We start from the raw sequence: 15,956 nt of genomic DNA, 5'->3' as shown, positions 1-15,956 counted from the left end.
AAACTGAAAACTGACCCTGAACCCTAAAAATACCCCTTTACCCAAAAACTAAAAACTGACCCTGAACCCTAAAAATACCCCTTTGCCCAAAACTGACCCTAAACCCTAAAAATACTCATTTACCCAAAATTAATTAATATTATTTAATTACCAATTAATTAATAATTAACAATAACAATAAAGTAAATATATTAGCAAATTAGCTGTAATTAATATAATTTAATAATATTATTTTCCCCCAAATAATTAATTACCAATAACAAAAAATGATATATATAAATTACTCTAATTAATGTAATTAACTAATTAATATTATTTATTTACCAATTAATTACTAATTAAAAATATGTACAACATTATATTAATTAATTAACTAATTAATATTAATTAATTACCAATTAATTAAAAATATTTACAAACATATTTTAATTAATTAATTATTATTAAATTACTCCCCACCCTTATCCCCTATTAACCCAACATCCCGCATTTATTTCTCCACTCCTCTATATTTTCCACCAGTCTATATCATCCGGTGTGTTCTACAGAATAGTATCTTTAGCTTCACTTATCCACTGCACCACGGTTTATATTGAAATATATTAAGCACAGGGTCATTATCTTCTCTTGATCCAATATACGGCTATCAAAATCATAGTTCCTTCAAGTTTCACGACCACCTGTGTTCAGCGTACTAGTAGCATATCCTCTAGCTTCCGACGTTACCAAGAACTGGCGTATGGTGGAAAATATAGAGGAGTGGAGAAATAAACGCTGTATACGAGTGCTGGATGGAATTAGATGAGATAACGAAGAATGACTAGTGTTTCACGCTGTGAGGACCAGATTACAGTGATAGAAAACTGTTAAATTCAGAGCCCTGAAGAAGTCGAGGTATTATTAGGTGCACAACGAAACACGTGTTGGCTGGTGTAATCAACATTGGATATTCTATGAAATAAACTACAAGGACTTTTCATATTGGAAGTTGACTCTTTTTGACATTGACTTTGGAAATTATACCTATTAATTCGACTCCGGAGGATTGGAGTTACTTGCCATATATACATTTGAATTATACGAGTGAACAGTGGGTGTGCTCAGAGGTTATTGTATATATTGCCGCTTCTCATGAAGCCAGTGATGTAGGATACGCATCATTTCTCTAGAAGCACCATCTTATGATTGTTAATTGTGCATAACTTTGTACCCTGAAGTTAAGGTAGTGCGCCCACAATAGGTTGGTATCCCCCATTTAATCATGTTCATATTCCTCAATTATATTTAAGGCTGCAATAACCTTGGAGTATATACGGGCCAGAATGCCCTCATCAGACTCTATAAATGGCTACTTTATTTTCCTACCATTATTAGAGGAAACAATTGGCAGGCCATATGCATCATCAAGCGGGATGTCACTTGAAAAGTGGGTATTACAACTCTAATTCCAGGGCATTATGGTCACTGTCCATCCTATCAGTGACCATCATGTCCTGGACAATGGGCCATAGATTTAATTCAAGTAATATATAATCGATTTGACTCCTAGAATTGGCCCTGAGTGAAATTAGCTCCTCCAACTGAGTTTATGTGCTCATTAAAGAAAACAACTCCCTGTGCTAGTGTGAGGGATGTGATCTGAAGTGCAACAATCAGGCATCTTTTTAATGGAGGATTTGATAACTTAGGTATGCCCCTCTCTTTATCTTTTGTTTGCGTGAGATTCTGTGCAAAATCTAGGGGTTCAAATGTTATGTTAAAACCCCTGCTAATATAAGGTGGCTTACTTTATTAGTAATTTCCGAGAGTTACCCCACAGCTTTTACAGTTTCAGATTCCTGATGTGGACTAGAAAAACTATTATAGATATTCAGGAGTCTCACTTCCAGGGACCCTTGTATACTATTCATATCAAGGCCAAGATTATCTTTGGATTTTGAGCTAAGCTTTTTATCTTGCACGCTAATAAGGCATTAGCCAAAATCTTCGCACCGCTGCCTCATCGGGGTTCGCTCTGCCTCAATACTAAAATGTAGATGTCCATGCTTTGGATTGTCCTCAATGTTCACTTGTGGATTTGTATGTTGTGGGGTCCGATTGATATGTGCTCCTGAGTCATTGACATGGGGGGGCATATTTTCAATAACTGGCACAGCCCTGCCTATCAGCAGGGATTCACTAGTCATTGTGCACCACTGCTATGCCAGCACGGATGTGACGCATTCACATTGTGGAGCACGGTGGTGGAAAAATGGCACAGCTGCATCACACATCTGTGCCGTATAGGTAGGAGCATTGCTGGAGTAGCGTCACCAGTGCAAGACAGTTCCAGCAATGGTCTGTGGGGCCCTATCTGCATAATGTTGCGTCAATCCTTACATCTGCATCAGCCATGCACAGGGTTTTGATGCAGCATATGCTTGTAGATTTCATATTGCCACTTTTGGGAGGCGTGGCTGTGCCCTAACGCCCACCACCTCCCTCCACCCCTGCGCCAGGACACCTACTTGTGGTGCAGGGCTTTAGAACGTGACACATCTCCCAGATGCGTCACCTTGAAAATTCCCAGCAGCATGGCGCCTCTTTTGTGCCGCTACGGTGTCACAAAGGTGACGCAACAGCAGCGTTAAAGAAGCACAAGGAGCTTGTGAATGGGCAGCATGCATTTGTTGCTTGGATGCTTAATCAGATCTGAATTGGTTTTGTTGTGTTACATGACCAATGTGCCAGTGCGGCACTCCATTGCCTGTCTCAGGAGGGTCTGTTTGTGTAAAGGGTGTGTGTGTGACATGCCGTGCTGGTAGTTGGCACTGGGCCCTCCCTCATGGTGTGGCTGTCCACCCATGCAGCATGCTGCCATGACAGTGGTTGTGAGTTCCTGCACAAGATATCTGACCTTGTTGTCCAGGTGTTTGTGTTTGCACTGGTCACAGGAGGGTCTTGTGCTGCCTGCACCAGGGCCCAGTATCAGCTATCTTGTCAGTACATTCACACACCATGTGCATTGAGCATGGTGTATGGGTGTGTGTACCTGGGCCATATGGGATGAGTGCAATTGTACATGGGCATCCACGGAGATGTTTATTGGGGTGGGCGCATTTATAGCTTCATCAGCATCCCCCTTGCACCCTTCTCACCCTCCGCCTTGCACCCTTCTCACCCCCCCTTGCACCCTTCTCACCCTCCGCCTTGTACCCTTCGCACCCTCCGCCTTGCACCCTCCTCATTTCTGACTTGCACCATTCTGGCCCTCTGCCTTGCAACCTCCTCCCCTCTGCCTTGCACCCTTCTGGCCCTCTGCCTTGCACCCTTCTCACCCTCTGCCTTGCACCCTTCTCACCCTCCCCCTTGCACCCTCCTCCCCTCTGCCTTGCACAATTCTCGGCAACCCCCTTGCACCCTTCCCACCCAATGGAGGGTGCTGCCACCTGGGACAATGGGACCATTTAAACAGCATGATGGACTAGGGCCGGCCCTGATTGGGCCCACACCAGAAACACTGGCGATCCAGGGGGGGCCAAGACCCCCCCTTGCCCCCCTGCGGACGCCCATGCAATTGGTTCTGATTTGGGGTCCCACAATGCATTTAGTGAAACCCACACTCCCAGAATACTGGACATCTATTCTTGGGTCTGTGCTTCCTGTAGCATGGGACATGGCATAGCCTTGGTTTGTCAATGAGGCATACACATGTTAGTGGCATTTGAGTTGTTTCCTGTAGCTATGGGCAGCTGGCGCTTGGTGCTTGTTGCGGGCATTTTTTGTACTTTCGTGTGTAGATGCCATTACCCCCATGTTACATGAGTTGTTTGTATGTTCACCAGGTTCTACGACTCCTTCAATGCCATGTAGTCCCACCGGTGGTAGCAGGGCCATGACCTTCTCCTCCCAGGGATGGTACTGTACTGGTCTGCGGGGACCACCACCTCCAGTGCATTGGCTCTGTAGGTAGTCCTCGTCCATCTTCCTCTTCACCATCCTCCGTAGATCGTACCACCTGGCCTGGCAATCCCTCCTGGTGCGTCTGATGGGTGCAACAGCATTCATCTTATTGATGATCCTCTCCCACAGCTGTGTTTTCTCAGCTATGCTGGTCCGTCTGACCAATGCACCAAACAGCTGCGGCTCAACTCTGCTGACTTCATCTACAAGGATCTCCATCTCCTCCTTTGTGAACTTTGGATTCTTTTGTGCGGACATGGTGTGGGGTGAATGTGATTGGGGGAGTGGGGGTGTGTATGGATGTGGGTGTGTGGGTATGAATGTGAATGGGGGTGTGGGTCTGAATGTGACTGGGGTATGAGTGAAGGTGGATGTGTGCAATTGTTGGTGTGTTGTCAGTCTCTGTAGCTCAATGGGTCTGTTGCAAAGGATCATGGTTTGTGTGTGTGGGCACTTTTTATTGGTCCATTTGTGGGTGGTGCTTAGTTTGAATTTTTGGTGGCTGTGTTATAAGGGGTGGGTCTGAGTTAGGCCCTCTGTTTGCCTGTTTGGATGTGGCCAGGACATTCATTTCCAATGGTTTGTACACAGGAGACATGTTTTGTGGTGTTGTGCAAGTCGTTTGCACCCTCCTTGTGCTGTTTTTATGGCTTTGCATGCGCTTAGTTCAGGGGGTTCGATTTGTATTTGCTTTTGTGGCTCGTTCATACATGACGTTTATACAGGGTTCGCTTGGCTTCGTTCGGGGGTTCGAATCGTATTTGATTGTGTGGCTCGCTCATACGCGACGTTTATACGGGGTTCGCATGGGCATCATTCAGGGGGGGTTAGAAAAGTTTTTGTTTGTGTGGCTCGCTCATATGCGACGTTCATATGGGGTTCACGTGTGCTTCGTTCAGGGGGTTCGAATCGCATTCGATTGTGTGGCTCGCTCATAGGTAACGTTTATACGGGGTTTGCATGCACTTTGTTCAGGGGGTACGAATCACTTTTATTTGTGTGGCTCGCTCATAAGCGACGTTTATATGGGGTTCGCGTGCACTTCGTTCTGGGGGGTTTGAAGCGTATTTGATCGTGTGGCTCGCTCATACGCGACGTTTTTACAGGGTTCGCATGTGGTTCGTTCAGGGGATTCAAATCGTTTTTGTTTGTGTGGCTCGCTCATACACGATGTTTATACAGGGTTTGGTGCGCTTCGTTCAGGGGGGCTCGAATCGTATTTGAATGTGTGGCTCGCTCATAAACGATGTTTTCCATACATATCGCAGTTCATACGCGACAACGTTTCCCCATACGAATACTGTTCTCGGTCACCGGTCTTTATCGTACTTGTCGGGTCATACAGCATGTGGACGAATTGTACGGTTTATTTCCCGAGTCCGTGTCGTATGGATTATCGCATGATTTTCGTACGGTTCGCAAGGATTCAGACATATTTTTAAGATACGGATAGTACTACGCGATTCGTACAGATTTGTACGATTAGTACCGAAACGGCTACGAATGCGAATAGTCGGACGGTTTTCTTTCCCGAGTCGGAATCGGCCCCATAATGTTGAATGATCACAGCTGTTGTGAAATGATGCCAGGAAAATCCTATCTAGTTAGTGTGTCAGCCAGGGTCACTTGTTGTATGCAAGTATTGTTTCCTAAAAGCAAGACAGACGGGGAGTCGCTGCTATGGCCTTCACTGAACATCTCTTCTATACGAATTGATACTTTAAGCAGAATGAAAGCCATTTTTTCACAAAAAACTGTGCCACTGACCTCTGCCAAAGAAAAGCATGATCTGCAAGTTGCAAGGTCCTCTGCGGAGATACATGCCCTATTATCAACAAACTGTCCAATACATTTCGCAGAAATGTTAGGTCGTATCTTAAAACATGTCTGACACCAGTGGTATTGTACATGTATTTAAGGCAGTTTTTTTGGGACTGTTAGCACCCTTTGAAGCAGTCCTAGGCATTTTTCTAAATTTTGTGCACTCTGTGTTTGGCGGCCTGCCTCTAGTCTTGGGACTCGTAGCAGTATTTCTTCTGCTCCGATATGGCAAGTCCAGTCACCAGCGGTACTCGGATTACCCGGATTACTATAGAAAATGCTCTTCTGGCGATGCAGTACAGTGACCGAATAACACAGATTCTTGGCTTGGCTCGTTTAAGACATCTGAATACCACATTGTTCCTTTCGTTCAGACCAATCTGGCAAGATTGCATCTTACCTGTTCTACGATGCCTGCTTCATGGAGAGGAATGCGTGTTAGATATCTGTCTGACACTCCCATCAGCCCTGCCAACGGTTGTTGACGCTTTGCTTGGTTCGGTAACGGCTCATGCATCGCGTTGCCCCCTACGGCTACCAATCCTGATGACTGCATTCATTGAGGTCTCACAGACGCAAACTGCTGCCAGTGAGATACGTCGACCAACAGGCACACAGGTACCATCTACTGCGAATGTTGCTCATACGGTTGACTCTGACGGCGATGCTTCTCATCTGTGTACGACTGATCTACTTAATGAAGTGGTACAACTTTCACCTACTGTGGTAGACGATTTCTTTGCCAGCTTAGACAATTTAATGTTTTCTCCTGACACCGAGAATAACTTTTGAAATCTGCACACAGCGTTCTAAGAACTCTGAATTCGACCTTTGCTTTTCAAAACAAAAAATTCTAACTTTGGAACTCTATTTTTCTACAATTTGATTTGACCTTTTTCCAAAATTGAACTTTTTTTGGCTCAAAGTAATCTGCTAAAGTAGAAATATTCTTAGAGAACAATAATTCTTTGAACACTTCCTAGAGATAATATTTAGCCTTGTCCTCAAAACAATAACAGTTTATATGTTATGCTATGGAAATGGTCTTAGCCTTTTCTCTTCTTTAAACTTAGAGCCATTTCATAAATGTCATTACATGATTCATTCAGTTAGCTCTGCCAACATCATAACTCATGTTTTGAATAACGATCATTACCTTTTTTAATGCCTACTGAACAAATGCTCATTTTTTCGTGTACAACTATTTTTTAAATGCATTAATGTATTTTTGGGTACGATTGTAAACACATGCTTTAGATATGTTTTAGTGCATACAATTTAGTAATGTTGAACATAATAAAGTGGAGTGGGTGTTGTATAGCATTTTAGAAACCTAGTGTACATTTCCCGATTCATGCCCTTATATAGGTATAAATCACCCTATCCTTATATAGGCATAGAAATCATAACCATATTAAGACATAGCTCATGCAGTCCAAATACGGCATGGCTACTTCCACTAGTTCCGAAAATCCACAACCATTTATTGGAAAACGCGCCTTAGGCAGCTAGGGACTGAGACTCTTTGATGACGTTATTATGTCCAACCTTACGTCATACTCGGCACCTTCAAGGTATAAATATGCCCACACTTGTCCAAGCAAACACACAGTGGTTTGGAGCAATTCGTCTATATACTTGCCTGACACATCTCGCTGCAGCAAGTGCTGAAGGAAGCCGAACCTCCAGCAGACGCACTGAGAGAGACGCTGTCTTTTCTCTTGCCAAGAAATCCAGCTCCAGAGTTTCAAAGCTACCCTGGCAGTTTGTTGGGAAATCGAGTCCTGAGACAGAGAGATACCAGACCTCCTTCATTCTAAACCAAGGTACGGAGCTGATTAGACCCTAAGAGAAATCTTGGATAGGTTCTTAGCAAAAAGAAACTAAACTTATGCTATACCACACTTACTTCTTCCCTCGTACTAGACTTAGGTTAGGTACATCGGGGTAGGCGTACTTTAGAAGCACAAGTTGAGTACTTTTATTCCTTAATTATTTAATGTATGTATTCTATGTATTTTATCGCTTAGAAACCATACCATGCTTTTACAGTATTATTTCATAATACTCCTCTTGCTGTACTCATTATACTTTACAGCTAGTATTACGATTGTAGAAGTTCATTTCTTCTGCATGAGAAAGAAGACTGTTCAATAAATACTTTTATTGAAAACGCCCGTCTCTCTATTTCTCTGCACCTCTGGTGAAACGAAGCATGCACTATTGACTGATTTAAATATCTATCTATTGTTTCCACGACTCTGAAGATCAGTTTTATCTTGGGAAAACAAAGTTGTCATGTTTATGCGGTTGTCAGAAACTAATCCCTGCTTGTTTATTCGAGAAAGTTTCTAGTGACCTCTGAGCTAGCTGGCACTGATAATGAAGTCTAATATATTCAATAGAGACCCAGTCGACCTAAGTCCTACGTTAATTCTAGAGGATATATTATTCCAATGCGCAAAGCCTATTGCGAATATAGGAACTACAGTACAGGAAAATACCTCACTGACGAAGTGGAATCAAGATACCTGTAATTCAATCCCAAAAGCACGTTCATTTCTCCAGTTTCTCATAAAACAATCCTTTGAGGTATTGGTCGAGAAAGATTTGAGAAAATTGGTGAAATATTCACCCAAGATCAACAACATGATGATCAATGAAAAATTTGCTCAGCAGTAATTGAGAAATAATCAGCTTTTACCATTTGCACCAGCAGACAAGGGAGGGACACTAGTGGTTATGGACCGCACTTTTAATGTAAGAAAGGTAGAGGAGAATATGAAGGATGATATGACATATTTACCACTACCACAAGATCCCACATCAGCATTCATGAAGGTTTTGTCCTCTATTTTACCAAGAGCCCTGGAGATGGAATGGATAAGTGAAAAAACAAAACACTTTTACTTACTGAATACCCAAAGTAACCCAGGTTGTAAATTCTTCCTAAGTACATTAAATTCTTTATGACACCCAAGGGTCGATTTATGAACCATTGGGCCAATATTTGTATTACGTTTTGCAGCCAGTGGTACAAGCATGCCCATCTTATCTACAAAACACCACTCACCTATTGATCTTACTAAAATATATTTCAACTGCTCAACCAGAAGTAATTTGGTTGTGTTCTGTGGCCCTCTACACCTCAATCCCACACGGAGAAGGACTGGAAGCTACGCAGTGGGCTCTGCATAGAGCACTAGAGATGAAAGTGAAGGAGATATTTCTACTATAATTATTACATTTCTGTCTTTATCATAGCTACTTTGATTGGGATCAAACTTACTACCTCCAAATTAATGGAACATTGATAGAATTCTCAGGAGCTCCCAGCTATGCAAATCTTTTCATGTTTAAATTAGAAACAGAACACATTCTCAGCAAGGAAAACTGGACCCAGAAACCTTTCATGTATCAACAATACATTGATGATATTTTTCTCATCTGGAGAGGTCACAAATGGGAGTTAGAAAATGTGTTGGAGGATCTCAACACAAAGAATTCCAGATTTAAGTTCACACATAAAATTTAAAAGACTAACATTACCTACTTGGATCTTGAAATCATGATCTCTGAGACAGGCTTTAGAACAAAGATCTTGAAAAAAAGCTACTGACAGCAATATTGCACTGCTTTACAGCAGTTTTCACCCACCGTCTCTCAAACAACATCTTCCATTCTCACTTTTCATTAGGATAAAACGTATCACTTCAGACATAGAGGAATGCACATCATCTATACCAACTTTCAAGACTCAATTCTCTCAACGAGGGTACACAGAGGAAGTATTGGAACAAGTAATAAAATAAGTACATCAGCTGGACCCAGAAAAACCTTTGGAGAAGAATGTTAAAGAGAAAAAGAATCAGGACATTTTCATTTCTACTTTTTCCACCATGTCATCCGGCTATCAAAAGCATAATTTCAAAACGATGGGAGTTACTTTCAAACAGAACCGGATTTTGGAGGACTATTTGTTAACTCCCCCCTTTTTTGCTTATAAAAGATCAAACAATTTAAGGGTATGATTGATTGTCCAAGCCAAAGACAGCAACTGATGAAGCACACAAAGGCATGAGAAGATTTAATAACTGCACCCATGGTAATAATGTGGTCGTGTGAAAGAGTATCTCTCATCCAAAGACAGGAAGGGACATCAAACTCAACCATTTAGCGGATTGTTATACACATTTTGTCATTTAGATAATTAAATGTCCGAGCAGGCTTTTTTATGTAGGCAAGACAAAAAGAAAGATTAGAACAAGGATTACCGAACACAACAGCTGCATAAGAAGCAAAGCATTGCACTCACCATGGGCTATTCATTGGAATGAGAAACATCACATAATAGCTCAATTGCGTTTTTCAGTCCTTGGAGTCATTATTTATCATCAGGATAAAAAACAGGCAAAGACTTTAGCACATAGGGAATCTTATTGGATTAGATATCTAGATACATTGACCCCCAGAGGTCTGAATGACAAATTAGAATTATCATGTTTTCTCTGAGTTTTTTGTCATAGCTAGATGATAAGAACTCTTTCTCACATTCTTAAGATTGTCAAATTGTCAAATATACCGCTGTTACGTTCTTGTTAGATATTTCTGCCCCTTTTTTAACTTTCTTAAACCTGAGTAGCTTGATCGGCATACTCGAAATCATACACCTCATGTTAACTTTGGATCACTGAAACAATATCGAGTGACACAATATCGACTTGCCAAAATATCGTTGACAAAATATCGACAGTCAAAATATCGAGTTTGTATCTACAAACAGGTAAGTACAAAAATATTGAGTACAAAATATCGTTTACAATAATATCGTTGTTAAAAATATCGACTTTATTAAAAACAGTGTTAAATTAAATTAATATTCAAATTTAATTACTAAAATATACTTAAAAATACTTAAATTATCTTATAATAATTAAATAATAAATGAAAATATTAAAAAAAAAAAATTTACAATCTTATTTGTTAAAACATATATATAGTAACATACTATAATTAAATAAGATACTATTATATTACCGTACGATACCAGAAGTGTAAAAAATACTATTCCCACTCCAAAGAGTGCAAGCGTAGGGAAAGCGTTGGATAGCGTAGGTGTTAAAATTACTATTCCCACTCCAGTGGGTGCAACAGTAGGGAAAACTGACCCTGAACCCAAACAATACCCCTTTACCCAAGAACTGAAAACTGACCCTTAACTCTAAAAATACCCCTTTATCCAAAAACTGAAAACTGACCCTGAACCCTAAAAATACCCCTTTACCCAAAAACTGAAAACTGACCCTGAACCCTAAAAATACCCCTTTACCCAAAAACTGAAAACTGACCCTGAACCCTAAAAATACCCCTTTACCCAAAAACTGAAAACTGACCCTGAACCCTAAAAATACCCCTTTACCCAAAAACTGAAAACTGACCCTGAACCCTAAAAATACCCCTTTACCCAAAAACTAAAAACTGACCCTGAACCCTAAAAATACCCCTTTGCCCAAAACTGACCCTAAACCCTAAAAATACTCATTTACCCAAAATTAATTAATATTATTTAATTACCAATTAATTAATAATTAACAATAACAATAAAGTAAATATATTAGCAAATTAGCTGTAATTAATATAATTTAATAATATTATTTTCCCCCAAATAATTAATTACCAATAACAAAAAATGATATATATAAATTACTCTAATTAATGTAATTAACTAATTAATATTATTTATTTACCAATTAATTACTAATTAAAAATATGTACAACATTATATTAATTAATTAACTAATTAATATTAATTAATTACCAATTAATTAAAAATATTTACAAACATATTTTAATTAATTAATTATTATTAAATTACTCCCCACCCTTATCCCCTATTAACCCAACATCCCGCATTTATTTCTCCACTCCTCTATATTTTCCACCAGTCTATATCATCCGGTGTGTTCTACAGAATAGTATCTTTAGCTTCACTTATCCACTGCACCACGGTTTATATTGAAATATATTAAGCACAGGGTCATTATCTTCTCTTGATCCAATATACGGCTATCAAAATCATAGTTCCTTCAAGTTTCACGACCACCTGTGTTCAGCGTACTAGTAGCATATCCTCTAGCTTCCGACGTTACCAAGAACTGGCGTATGGTGGAAAATATAGAGGAGTGGAGAAATAAACGCTGTATACGAGTGCTGGATGGAATTAGATGAGATAACGAAGAATGACTAGTGTTTCACGCTGTGAGGACCAGATTACAGTGATAGAAAACTGTTAAATTCAGAGCCCTGAAGAAGTCGAGGTATTATTAGGTGCACAACGAAACACGTGTTGGCTGGTGTAATCAACATTGGATATTCTATGAAATAAACTACAAGGACTTTTCATATTGGAAGTTGACTCTTTTTGACATTGACTTTGGAAATTATACCTATTAATTCGACTCCGGAGGATTGGAGTTACTTGCCATATATACATTTGAATTATACGAGTGAACAGTGGGTGTGCTCAGAGGTTATTGTATATATTGCCGCTTCTCATGAAGCCAGTGATGTAGGATACGCATCATTTCTCTAGAAGCACCATCTTATGATTGTTAATTGTGCATAACTTTGTACCCTGAAGTTAAGGTAGTGCGCCCACAATAGGTTGGTATCCCCCATTTAATCATGTTCATATTCCTCAATTATATTTAAGGCTGCAATAACCTTGGAGTATATACGGGCCAGAATGCCCTCATCAGACTCTATAAATGGCTACTTTATTTTCCTACCATTATTAGAGGAAACAATTGGCAGGCCATATGCATCATCAAGCGGGATGTCACTTGAAAAGTGGGTATTACAACTCTAATTCCAGGGCATTATGGTCACTGTCCATCCTATCAGTGACCATCATGTCCTGGACAATGGGCCATAGATTTAATTCAAGTAATATATAATCGATTTGACTCCTAGAATTGGCCCTGAGTGAAATTAGCTCCTCCAACTGAGTTTATGTGCTCATTAAAGAAAACAACTCCCTGTGCTAGTGTGAGGGATGTGATCTGAAGTGCAACAATCAGGCATCTTTTTAATGGAGGATTTGATAACTTAGGTATGCCCCTCTCTTTATCTTTTGTTTGCGTGAGATTCTGTGCAAAATCTAGGGGTTCAAATGTTATGTTAAAACCCCTGCTAATATAAGGTGGCTTACTTTATTAGTAATTTCCGAGAGTTACCCCACAGCTTTTACAGTTTCAGATTCCTGATGTGGACTAGAAAAACTATTATAGATATTCAGGAGTCTCACTTCCAGGGACCCTTGTATACTATTCATATCAAGGCCAAGATTATCTTTGGATTTTGAGCTAAGCTTTTTATCTTGCACGCTAATAAGGCATTAGCCAAAATCTTCGCACCGCTGCCTCATCGGGGTTCGCTCTGCCTCAATACTAAAATGTAGATGTCCATGCTTTGGATTGTCCTCAATGTTCACTTGTGGATTTGTATGTTGTGGGGTCCGATTGATATGTGCTCCTGAGTCATTGACATGGGGGGGCATATTTTCAATAACTGGCACAGCCCTGCCTATCAGCAGGGATTCACTAGTCATTGTGCACCACTGCTATGCCAGCACGGATGTGACGCATTCACATTGTGGAGCACGGTGGTGGAAAAATGGCACAGCTGCATCACACATCTGTGCCGTATAGGTAGGAGCATTGCTGGAGTAGCGTCACCAGTGCAAGACAGTTCCAGCAATGGTCTGTGGGGCCCTATCTGCATAATGTTGCGTCAATCCTTACATCTGCATCAGCCATGCACAGGGTTTTGATGCAGCATATGCTTGTAGATTTCATATTGCCACTTTTGGGAGGCGTGGCTGTGCCCTAACGCCCACCACCTCCCTCCACCCCTGCGCCAGGACACCTACTTGTGGTGCAGGGCTTTAGAACGTGACACATCTCCCAGATGCGTCACCTTGAAAATTCCCAGCAGCATGGCGCCTCTTTTGTGCCGCTACGGTGTCACAAAGGTGACGCAACAGCAGCGTTAAAGAAGCACAAGGAGCTTGTGAATGGGCAGCATGCATTTGTTGCTTGGATGCTTAATCAGATCTGAATTGGTTTTGTTGTGTTACATGACCAATGTGCCAGTGCGGCACTCCATTGCCTGTCTCAGGAGGGTCTGTTTGTGTAAAGGGTGTGTGTGTGACATGCCGTGCTGGTAGTTGGCACTGGGCCCTCCCTCATGGTGTGGCTGTCCACCCATGCAGCATGCTGCCATGACAGTGGTTGTGAGTTCCTGCACAAGATATCTGACCTTGTTGTCCAGGTGTTTGTGTTTGCACTGGTCACAGGAGGGTCTTGTGCTGCCTGCACCAGGGCCCAGTATCAGCTATCTTGTCAGTACATTCACACACCATGTGCATTGAGCATGGTGTATGGGTGTGTGTACCTGGGCCATATGGGATGAGTGCAATTGTACATGGGCATCCACGGAGATGTTTATTGGGGTGGGCGCATTTATAGCTTCATCAGCATCCCCCTTGCACCCTTCTCACCCTCCGCCTTGCACCCTTCTCACCCCCCCTTGCACCCTTCTCACCCTCCGCCTTGTACCCTTCGCACCCTCCGCCTTGCACCCTCCTCATTTCTGACTTGCACCATTCTGGCCCTCTGCCTTGCAACCTCCTCCCCTCTGCCTTGCACCCTTCTGGCCCTCTGCCTTGCACCCTTCTCACCCTCTGCCTTGCACCCTTCTCACCCTCCCCCTTGCACCCTCCTCCCCTCTGCCTTGCACAATTCTCGGCAACCCCCTTGCACCCTTCCCACCCAATGGAGGGTGCTGCCACCTGGGACAATGGGACCATTTAAACAGCATGATGGACTAGGGCCGGCCCTGATTGGGCCCACACCAGAAACACTGGCGATCCAGGGGGGGCCAAGACCCCCCCTTGCCCCCCTGCGGACGCCCATGCAATTGGTTCTGATTTGGGGTCCCACAATGCATTTAGTGAAACCCACACTCCCAGAATACTGGACATCTATTCTTGGGTCTGTGCTTCCTGTAGCATGGGACATGGCATAGCCTTGGTTTGTCAATGAGGCATACACATGTTAGTGGCATTTGAGTTGTTTCCTGTAGCTATGGGCAGCTGGCGCTTGGTGCTTGTTGCGGGCATTTTTTGTACTTTCGTGTGTAGATGCCATTACCCCCATGTTACATGAGTTGTTTGTATGTTCACCAGGTTCTACGACTCCTTCAATGCCATGTAGTCCCACCGGTGGTAGCAGGGCCATGACCTTCTCCTCCCAGGGATGGTACTGTACTGGTCTGCGGGGACCACCACCTCCAGTGCATTGGCTCTGTAGGTAGTCCTCGTCCATCTTCCTCTTCACCATCCTCCGTAGATCGTACCACCTGGCCTGGCAATCCCTCCTGGTGCGTCTGATGGGTGCAACAGCATTCACCTTATTGATGATCCTCTCCCACAGCTGTGTTTTCTCAGCTATGCTGGTCCGTCTGACCAATGCACCAAACAGCTGCGGCTCAACTCTGCTGACTTCATCTACAAGGATCTCCATCTCCTCCTTTGTGAACTTTGGATTCTTTTGTGCGGACATGGTGTGGGGTGAATGTGATTGGGGGAGTGGGGGTGTGTATGGATGTGGGTGTGTGGGTATGAATGTGAATGGGGGTGTGGGTCTGAATGTGACTGGGGTATGAGTGAAGGTGGATGTGTGCAATTGTTGGTGTGTTGTCAGTCTCTGTAGCTCAATGGGTCTGTTGCAAAGGATCATGGTTTGTGTGTGTGGGCACTTTTTATTGGTCCATTTGTGGGTGGTGCTTAGTTTGAATTTTTGGTGGCTGTGTTATAAGGGGTGGGTCTGAGTTAGGCCCTCTGTTTGCCTGTTTGGATGTGGCCAGGACATTCATTTCCAATGGTTTGTACACAGGAGACATGTTTTGTGGTGTTGTGCAAGTCGTTTGCACCCTCCTTGTGCTGTTTTTATGGCTTTGCATGCGCTTAGTTCAGGGGGTTCGATTTGTATTTGCTTTTGTGGCTCGTTCATACATGACGTTTATACAGGGTTCGCTTGGCTTCGTTCGGGGGTTCGAATCGTATTTGATTGTGTGGCTCGCTCATACGCGACGTTTATACGGGGTTCGCATGGGCATCATTCAGGGGGGGT

The sequence above is a fragment of the Lissotriton vulgaris genome, unplaced genomic scaffold, assembly GCF_964263255.1.
Source record: "Lissotriton vulgaris unplaced genomic scaffold, aLisVul1.2 SCAFFOLD_598, whole genome shotgun sequence".
Lineage (NCBI taxonomy): Eukaryota > Metazoa > Chordata > Amphibia > Caudata > Salamandridae > Lissotriton > Lissotriton vulgaris.
The sequence above is the reverse complement of the archived record's forward strand: the minus strand, read 5'-3'. Positions refer to the sequence as shown.